Below are 10,378 nucleotides of genomic sequence, written 5' to 3' on the forward strand. Positions count from 1 at the left end.
TCAGACCTGAAGAGAGAATTTAAGGGAAGGTTTTGGTCGATTTTAAGGTTTCAGTCGACAAACGAAGACGAAGTCAGCGCTGAACTGACAGAGCGCGATCAATGCCGCAAAGAAACGGGTTGAAATGGGAATTGCTGCCTTGAATTCAGATGGAGTTTTCACGACAGGAAACGTTCGGATTTCAGTTACAGAAATAAGTCAGTCTGATAATCTAGATTGTCTAATTTTAATTGCAGTGGGAGAGTTTGTGAGGAGAGAGAAAAACACTGCTGGAGGATCCGGAAGCTGACAACAGCTTGTCTCTGCTCCGTCCGCTCTCTTCCTTTAAGCTGCTCTGTGCCGCCACCACTGGTTTCATTTCGGACCCAGTTCTGACTCTCACACACATTTTCCACATACTCTCGGATATCATTTTGTACCAGAAATATATCGTATGCGTAAGCATGGCAACAATTGCTTTCTCAATGATCTGCCCTGCTCGGTTCGATCTGCGAGAAATCATTGGGCGATTTTAAAGCAACATCGATTTGGTTGCTGAATTCTCTAACATCTGAATATATTCCATGACTTTATCGCTTGTGTTTGGAGTCCAAGGCTGAGTGACCACTTAATCCATAGACGTTTTGAAATTAATTCTGACATGAAATTTCCTGATGTCTTATGATTGTCTATAATTCTCTTTTACTAACGTTCCAATATGGTTAATCTTCCTTATATTCCACATGTTCGTTCCATTGCCAAACTGTTTTAAGCAGGAATAACGAACGCCCAGTGATGACCAGTTTGCAGCATGTTTTGAATGAACACGATATTTTATCATCTAAGCAGCATTTTGAAAATCTCATTCATTCAATGTATTCTGATGAAGTGTATTTCTTATGTCCTGTGTGTCATTACACAAGAATCTTTCTCTGAAATAAGACCTTGTTTTGGCCTTGTGCTGCTCTTTTTCTTTCTTCTCAAGTCATGATTTTTCTCATGGAAGTTACAGCACAGAACCATTCGGCCCATATTGTCGATGCCAGCACTGTTCCCGGTTTTGATAGAAAGAGCCCACAGTAAATTACAATTCAATATCACGGGCTGCCCTGGAGAAGCCAATTAAACATTTCCAATCTCGCTCATTGCTCACAGAGTTTGAACCTTCGCGAGGAAACGATGGTTTTGAGTCCAACGCCTTAACCACTCGGCCAGCACTGCTGCTTATCTCTCAAAATGATGTAATCACCTCAGCAATGTTCATGTTAACTTCATCAAGCACCAGGATTGTGCAGTGAACAGTGTGTGAGCTGACATGTGTTCCTCCATTTTTATTTGGTGTCCTTATGTTTGACTGAGAATTCATTTGTTCAATTATTCTTCTATTTCAATATTGTTTTCAGGATAAAGAAATTGAAACCGAATTCTCCGTCCGAAATAAATAAAATTAAAACGGGAAGCGTATTTATGGGCGATTGCTGCGTTCGAATTAGATTTTGTGCACATGCCTTGAAACACAAAATAAAGTCGCTCGCAACTACATCACCAGTGCGATGGCCGGGAATTGAACCCGGGTCGACTGCTTGGAAGGCAGCTATGCTCACCACTATACCACCATCGCTCACTATATTTGACCGTTCGTTACTTACATTTGTTATAATTACAGAACTACCTTAGCTGCCGATTTCCTCAGACACCAGGTGGTCCTGACGCACATTTTGGAAACTGAAATTGTTTACTCTCGTTATTTGGACAGTTTAAGCCTACTTTTTAACATTGAACCTGCCTGGGAACTCATTGAATAGTTTTGAGGACTGTTCCTTCAGTTAAAAAAAGTCTCCAATCAAAGCAAATTTAGATTCCAAGTCTAACGCCTTAACCGCCAAGAAAACGTAGCTGCTTATTGGCCAGTCGATGCAACCACCTCAGTAACGTTCATATTGACTTCATCCGGATTATTGAGATCACAGTCATGGAGGTCAACTGTGTTCGGTTCCCTTTACTTTATATCTTTGTCTCCGACTGAGAAATCATTCATAAACAGAGAGACTTCTTCCGATGTTTCAATATTTGTTTCTGTAGAAAGAATTTGAAGCTGAATTTTCCGTCCAAATAAATAATATTTAAACGGGTAGTCCTTTTTGTTTCATTACCGGCAAATTCTGCGTTTGAACTGTTTTTCACCACATGATTTGAAACGCAAGAGGCCGTGGATAAGGGCCTAAATAACTGATCACTGCAATGGCCGGGAAACGAATCCGGGCCGACTGCTTTGAAAGCAGCCATCCTCACCACTACAACACCATCGCTTGCTCTGCTGAAGTGGCTGTTCTTTTCATTAGTTATAATTACGGAAGTTCTTTCGTTGCGAACGAAGGTGTGTCCAAAACACAATTTGTAAACTGATCTTGGCTGTCGCGTTTTTCTGCACTGTTTAACCCCCCTTTTCACTGTTGTTTCTGACTGAGAACTCATTGATTAGCTTTGAGGCCTATTCTTCCATTGCAAGAAAGTTTACACTCGAAGCAAATTGAAGAAATATTTCCATTAATAACTCATGAATAGTGAGAATCTTCAGTGAATTTCATTTGAGGTGCTCTATTCTGTTTTGTTCTGACCTGCGATAGCTAATTAAATACGTCACCGCTGTGATGGCCAGGAACCTTGATCAAATGCTCGCACAGTCACCATCGCTCACTTGACTCTTCCACCCCTCTCTGTGTTTGTGGAACGAATACACATGTAATGAAGCAGCATGGAAATCAGAGATTAGGGCATACTATAACAGACATTCCAGCTATGGGAACATTACCTTTGCCGATAGATCGGAATCAGCAGGGTCCGCCCGTCAGAAAGCAGATCTCTGGGACATAGAATTTGATTAATATCATATTTTGTAATCACTTTAATCGGTAAGAACCATGTTGATGCTATTTCACTCCAATGCAAAAAGCTTCTGAACGAATCGTTTCCTTGTTGCACAACTCGCGTTCAGCGAGGAGATGGCGGCAGTGAACAATAATTGAGATTTGCCGTTTGTGTCCACACATCTGGACAGGAATGGAGCTGCTGTTGCCCGCAGAGGTGGCCAAGCAAGAGGCACAGATGTTGACAAACTGCACCCGCTCCAAGTAGATTAACAATATTACTGAACAAAAAAAAGGAACTATGACAGTCTCTTTGAAAGCATTATCCCAACACCTCTTAAATAATGAATTTGCTGTAACTAATTCAATATGAACCTGTTCAATGTCAGCCCTATTCCTTGTCAGTTCTCAAACAAGCATTGACTGGTTAGAAGTTTTAATCTTATCCGACAACAGTTAGGAATATTCTCAGAGAAGTGAAACTGTCGCCCTGAACTTCATAGAATCCCGAAAGCACAGAAGGAGGCCATTCGGCTCATCGAGCCGGCGCCATCAGCAATCCCATGCAGGCCCGTAACCCCACGTATTTGACATGCTAATGCTCATGACAGTAAGGGGCAATTGAACATGACCATTCCACCGAACCCGGCACTAATTTTCATGGCGGAACGTGCGATTCTGGAAAGACAAAATCGCCACTGGTGACTCAAATGAAATTGGAGTCTGCTTCGGAGCTTCTGAAACCACATGTTCTCATGGTGGCAAACTCTTGCCCAGAGCTGGTGTCATGATTTGAATCGATTGCCAGCTGGAGTTTCTCCTTTGGATGAGGAATATGGAATGGTGCTGGATTATTCACCCCTCATACATAAACTACACGTTTGTTCGGAAACCTCAAAATAAGTCATCATTTCACCCTTAATCAGTGGTTCAACACGAAGACGGAGAAAATGCATCCAAGACGAGGATGAGATTCGAACCCACGCGCGCAAAGCACAATGAATTAGCAGTCCATCGCCTTAACCACCCAGCCATCTCATCACGCGTTTGCGTACACGTTCCCCCAAAACAGCTCGTGTTCATAACACCCGTAACAAGAATACATTTCTCCCGCAGGCCAATGTTGTGTTCCTGCTCTCTCGTTAATCTCTGTTCGTTCTTACTCTTCCGTTCGATGTAAATCCATCGAAAGTAAAGAGGGAGACAGTTAATTTCTCAGGTCCCTCCAGGTCAGAAGGTTGCGTGTTCAATTCACGTCAGGCTCCTGGAGGGCTTTGCAGTTGGTCTTTGGATTCTGCATCAGGGGAAAGTTGATTGTTTGCAAATGTTCGCGAAATGATACATTTCAAAATTATGATGAAATGATATTTTAGGGATACCTCCGGTTTCCACGAGCAGGTCATAGTTTTGCTGTTTGTAAATTTAAAGCAACGTCCATGGTTCGAGATGATTCAGCGGACATCTCAGGGGAGAGCTGACTTCTGGTGATTTCACCGGAGGATTCACACCTCAGGCGGGGAGCAAGGCTGAGAAGGCGGGGCCTGTATCAATAATCTCAACCGATACGGGAACTGATCGGGAGCTGTTGGCTGAATCTGCTGTACAGCCAATTCAGCTAAACCTGGTACAAATGCGCTGTGCCACCCACAGTAACACAAATCAACATGACGAAGCAAATTTGCTGCCGAGAAAATCCAGATTTGCTGTTGGACAGCAGCCGAATATGCCTTTTTGATGCGAGTGAAAACACGATAGCAAAGGGTGGTTTCGATCCATCCACCTCTGGGTTACGGGCCGCTTCCGCTGCGACACTCTGTTCCGAAACATAATCGCTTCCTGCCTATTACTGTTGCGCGGCTGTCCGACAACTATTGATTGAAAACAACAACCTCCGTGGTGGGAAGCACACCCCAGCTGGAGAATAACACATCACATCACCTCGAGTATAACAGATAGAGAAAGACACACAGAAAAGCAGTAAGAGACTATCAGGATACACACACAATGACAGACAGAAAAGGTGCCGAGCAAACCGGCAAGATACTGAGATGGAAAACATGATTAATTATGAAAAGCTGTTTTCTGTTACACAAAGCTGGGCCCTGTTTTGAAATGTTCTGTGCTGTGTAACTGTTCTCCCTGTTGTGGAACTGTGACTCTGTCGTTGACAGATCTTCACTGTAGTTTTGTCAAATTCTTCCCTGTGGTTTTGTCAAATTCTTCCCTGTCGTGTAAATGTGTTCCCGGTTGTGTAAATATGATCCATCTTGAGCAGAAGTTTTCTCGGTTCTGTAAAGGCGTGTCCTGTTGTGTGACATGTTCTCTGTTGTTCTGTGATGTTGTCTCTGGAAAACAATCGACGGAAATTTTAAGGCCGCCATTTCTGAAGCTTGCATTCAATTCCAGCTTTATTTGGGGAGAATGGCCAACTCCTGTTTCTGTTTTCTATCCATGTTTCTATGTATTCAATCCGTGATTTTGAATTTCACCAGCTGCAGTGGCGGGATATACTCCGTGTCCCCAAATATTAATCCGGACTTCCGGATTGCCAGCCCAGTGACATAACCTTTCATCCCTGTAAACAAAAACAGTTCATTCAGCTCATTATTAAACCTCTTCCTGAGGACATTAGAATTCCCTCCACAGAATTCCCATTGGCCGATTGATAACAAAGCATTTTGTTCGAGTTGGGAACATCAATAATTTATCCAGATCAAACAGATATTGTGGAATTGTTCGGATCAAAAATTCTAAGATAAGTGAGAATTAAATGGACAAAGTTACAAGGGAAGTAATTCTGAGACAGCTCGCTGCAATTTCTGAAAGAAATAGTGGATTTCAGTTCACAGGCTCGGTTTTGAGGAGTTTCCATCAGATTTCTGTACAAAGTGACTGGGTTGGAAACAAAAAGGCACCGTTAGGCTCCGGTTACGCGCCTGAAAGTGAGTGAGTTTTGTGGAGCATGTGGAATATTTCTTACTCCAGTCCTGTTCAGCCACCGCCAACGCCCCCACCCCCCACCGCCCCCCCGCAACCCCCCCCCCCAACCCCCGCCACCCGCTCAACCCACCCCCCAACTCTTTTTCCATTACATCGATGACTGTATCGGTGCTGCTTCCTGCTCTCATCTGCGCCTGGAACAAATTGCTATTTTGCTTCCATTTTCTACCCTCGCATTTTCGCATGGTCCAAATGCGACACTTCCCTCCCCTTCCTTGACCTGTCTGCCTCCAATTCTAGATAGACTGACCACCAGTAATTAAAGCCCCACCGAATCACACGCCGAGTACAGATCCTCATACCCCGCTCCCTGTAAGGACGCCATCCCCACTCTCCTAGATTGTTCACCTCAGTCGGAACTGTTCCCCTGATGCCTCTTTCCAAATCGGCGCTCCTGACATGGACTCCAACTTCCTGAAACCAAGGTGCCTCCACCACGACCCTCGGTGTTTGGCTGGGCGCTAAACCGTGCCCTATTCATCTCCCGCACCTCTGACCTCACCCCTTTCTCTTCCCAGAGCCACGATGGGCTCCCAAAATACAGAAATCAAACAGACATTGTTATCGTCTTCTTTGCCATCTGTTCGCTCAATATTTCGTCAATATCTTCACAAAATCCAATAGGAATGGCGATCAGTGTTTCAGTCAGTGATCAGCCCTCTGGAGGCGATTAAAGAAAATGTACAGTTTCATACACACTCGAACCCCTGGGGGCTTGAACCTGCGCGGTGAACCACATTAGATTTTAAATCAAACGCCTTAACAACTTGGCCATCGCAACTATAACCAGCATCTAACTAACCAGTTTATTAACAGGTGATATTTTCAAAGTTTACCTTTGACTGTCTCGCCAGACAATGACGAGAAATCCAACACACTATCCGTTGCGCCACAGAGCCACACCTGGTACATTTATTCCCATTCCCATATGGGAATTTCTGACGTATCGAACAGACAGTTCAAAAGTTCAGCAATTGGACAATTACTATATTTCAAAAATCCTTTATTATCAGTGAAATGATTTGGGACGTCCTTTGGTTCTGAAAAGAGCTACAGGAATTCCAGTCGAACTCCGAAAGGACACAGACAGCTTAGTGGAATGGGAGGACATGTGGCTGATGAAGACTTAAGTGATTCATTTTGTTGGGAAGAACGCAAAGAGACAATACAAAATAAAGGATATAATTCCAAAAGGGGATGCAGGAACAGCGGGAAATATATGGACCTGTGTACAAATCATTGAAGGTGGCAGGGCAGTTTGTAACAGCCGTATATTATCCCCGGATTTAAAAACAACATCAGGAATTTGATACAAATTTTCGGCAAAGAGAATCCAGATGTCCTATTAGATCGCAGATTAGATATTCCAAGCACTACCTGTCGCCTGAGGTGTGGTAACCCTTGGGCTAAATCGCCACCAGAAAGCTCTCCCTTTTGAGGTAGAAAGCAGTCTGTGGTCATTTGCAACTACGACGACTTTACCTTGATATCTGTGTCATATTCTTTGATTTTCTTTGATTTGATTTATTCTTGTCACATGCATTAGTACACAGTGAGAAGTATTGTTTCTTACATGCTACGCAGACAAAGCATACCATACATAGCAAAGGAAAGGAGAGAGCGCACAATGTCGAGTTACAGTCACAGCAACATGGAGAGAAAGATCAAATTAATACGAGATGGTCCAATCAAAATTGTGATGGCAATAGGGAAGAAGCTGTTCTTCACTTGGTTCGTGCCTGCCGTCAGATTTTTGTATCCAGTTCTCCACAGAAGCCGGTGGGAGGTAGCCTGTCCACGGGGTGTGGCTGCTTCATTACGGGCGGCATGGTAGCACAGTGGTTAGCACTGCTGCTTCACAGCTCCAGGGTCCTGAGTTCGATTCCCGGCTCGGGTCACTGTCTGTGTGGAGCTTGCACATTCTCCTCGTGTCTGCGTGGGTTTCCTCCGGGTGCTCCGGTTTCCTCCCACAGTCCAAAGATGTGCGGGATAGGTTGATTGGCCAGGTTAAAAATTGCCCCTTAGAGTCCTGGGATGTGTAGGTTAGAGGGATTAGCGGGTAAAATATGAGGGGGTAGGGCCTGGGTGGGATTGTGGTCGGTGCAGACTCGATGGGCCGAATGGCCTCCTTCTGCACTGTAGGGTTTCTATTCTGTTCTATTAAACTAGCTGCTTTTCCAAGGCAACGCGACGTGTCAATGGATGGCAGACTGGTTTGCGTGATGAACTGGCTTTGTTTACGAGACTTTGTAGATTTTCTGCGGTCCTGGACAGAGCAGGAGCCGCACCAAGCTGTGATGCAACCAGAAGGAATGCTTTTTCTGGTGCATCTGTTTGTAATCAGATTGTGTTTTGCATTATCTGCTGCTCAATGAATTTGGGATCTTTCTGATTCGATCAGTTAAACTGTGCGTGGAGAAGTGACTTGTTCTGACTGTCAGCTTCCGGAACTGAAACATGGTTTCTCAATTAATTCTGTCTCTGTCAACCTTTGGTACTGCAACTGAGTTTCTGTATCCCCTCATTTTGACTCACCGATTTATTTTATTTATTCGTTCCTGGGATTTGGGCGTCGCTGGCTGGGCCCGCATTATTGCCCATCCTAAATTGCCCTTGAACTGAGCGGCTTGATAGGTCACCTCAGAGGGCAGCTCAGACTCACCAAAGTTGCTGTGGGTCGGGGGCCACATTTAGGTCCAAAGCAGTTAAAATATTCATTCCATAAAGGACATTAGTGAAGCAGTTGTCTTCCATTTGACAATCGATTCATGGTCGTTAGACTTTTAATTCCAGATGTTCTGAATTGATGAAATTTCACCATTTGCCTTGGTGGTGGTGGTGGTCTGTGTGTGTGTGTGTGTGTGTGTGTGTACATGCGTGCGTGCGTGAGAGAGAGATAGATTCTCACATAATCAGTCCGTTTGTGAGTGTGGATTAACCTTTTATATTCCCTCACAAACACTGTGATCCCCTTGCTTTTGTGAATTCCCAAGAAGCATTTGTACTTCTGAGGCCCTGGTGGTCGGGTGGAGGGTGGGGTGAGGGTTGAAGGCAATGCCGCAGGGTGCTGAGTGTGGAAGCAGCCGATTTTAAAGCTTGTGTGTTGGAAAATGAAGAGTGAACTTATCTGTGTGAAGATCACAGAAAAGGTATGTCTGGACCTGCGCCCTCGAGACAAGTTTTGGGTTGTCAGTAAATGAACTCCTGTAATGGAGGGACAAAATCAGAAAGAGGAAATGCTGGAAATATTCAGCAGCTCCGAAAGCAGCTGTGGAGAGATATTCCTGTCGCCAGGATGTAACTCTCCTATTGGATACTTCACGTTGCTCAGATCTGACACTCTCAACACCTTCGTGTTAGGAACAGGTCGGGCGGGAATTGAGTCTTTGTTGATTTGAGCAAACAGCACAATGCAGCAATGAGAAGCTCCTCAGCCCCCGGCGGCTTGGGAAAGGATGGGACTCAGATACAGGACGCTGGTTGGGGGTCAAAAATGGAAAAATACATCGAGTTATAAATGTAATGGCAATAAAGGTGGAATTCAGATCGACTTGTCCAGAAATTTTACACTTTGACACTTTAGTCAGGGTGGCCGAGCGGTCTAAGGCGCTGCGTTGAGGTCGCAGTGTCTTTTGAAGGTGTGGGTTCAAATCCCACTCATGACAGTGGTTTTTCGTTCGCGAGGCTGCATCCAAACCCAATAAATTTCTCACCTGGCAGCACAAGGGCAGCAGAAACAACGACCACCTGTCAGTTCCACTCCGAGACACACTTCATCCTGACTTGGAAATGTCTCACCGTTCCCCTGGCTGGCTCACAATCTTGGAACTCACTCCCGAACAGGAGTGTGCATCCACATATACCACATGGACTGCAGCGGCACCAGAATGAAATCATCGCCAATTAATTTGGAAAATAATTGCTTCTCGCGCCAGCGGCACACATAACCCGTATGAATAAAGTACTTTTTAAAAATCACCTCGTGCCACAGAAGGAGCACATCTGCCTTCAGAGCAGAAAACTGTGTGTGAATCAGATCCTGAACACGGCTACTTTTATACCAGATGTGTGTCTGAAAACAGTCAGTGGAACCAAGCTCACGAGAAACCTCTCAATGTTTAGTAGAAGTGTTTCACTGAGTGATTTGTGTGATTCCCTCTGATGTGCTTACTTTTGTGAATTCCTAAGGAGCACCTCCCCTGAGACATTGGTGGGCGGGTGTCGGGGAAAGGCGGATTTGAAAGGTTTACGGGGAAATCGGTGCAGTCTCGTTGGGCCACTGTGGGACTCAGTTATTTTTCTTTCATGAATCTATCCGAGATCCCATAGCATCTGTGGAGAGAGAACCGGTCATTCCCGTGAAAGGTCTGCATCTGAAATGTGAACTATCTCTATTTTCATACATGCGTTACAGATCTGGTAATATCTCTTTTTTCACTAATACCACCAGATCTGGAATGTATTTCCAGCATTCTGCTGTACCCACGAAGAGCGGTATCAGGCTCTGGGGCTTAGTTGGTTAAAGCACCGAT

At 44.6% G+C, this 10,378-nt stretch overlaps 2 non-coding genes across 2 annotated transcripts; one reads left to right on the forward strand and one right to left on the reverse strand.

Moving 5' to 3' along the window:
* Positions 1-1,528: 1,528 nt before the first annotated feature.
* On the reverse strand, positions 1,529-1,600 carry trnag-ucc (transfer RNA glycine (anticodon UCC)). The gene has a single exon. It is a non-coding gene; the product is annotated as a tRNA-Gly (tRNA).
* Positions 1,601-9,428: 7,828 nt separating this feature from the next.
* Positions 9,429-9,511, forward strand: trnal-gag (transfer RNA leucine (anticodon GAG)). Its single transcript has one exon. It is a non-coding gene; the product is annotated as a tRNA-Leu (tRNA).
* Positions 9,512-10,378: the final 867 nt, after the last annotated feature.

Source organism: Mustelus asterias, unplaced genomic scaffold (assembly GCF_964213995.1).
Source record: "Mustelus asterias unplaced genomic scaffold, sMusAst1.hap1.1 HAP1_SCAFFOLD_76, whole genome shotgun sequence".
Classification (NCBI taxonomy): Eukaryota; Metazoa; Chordata; class Chondrichthyes; order Carcharhiniformes; family Triakidae; genus Mustelus; species Mustelus asterias.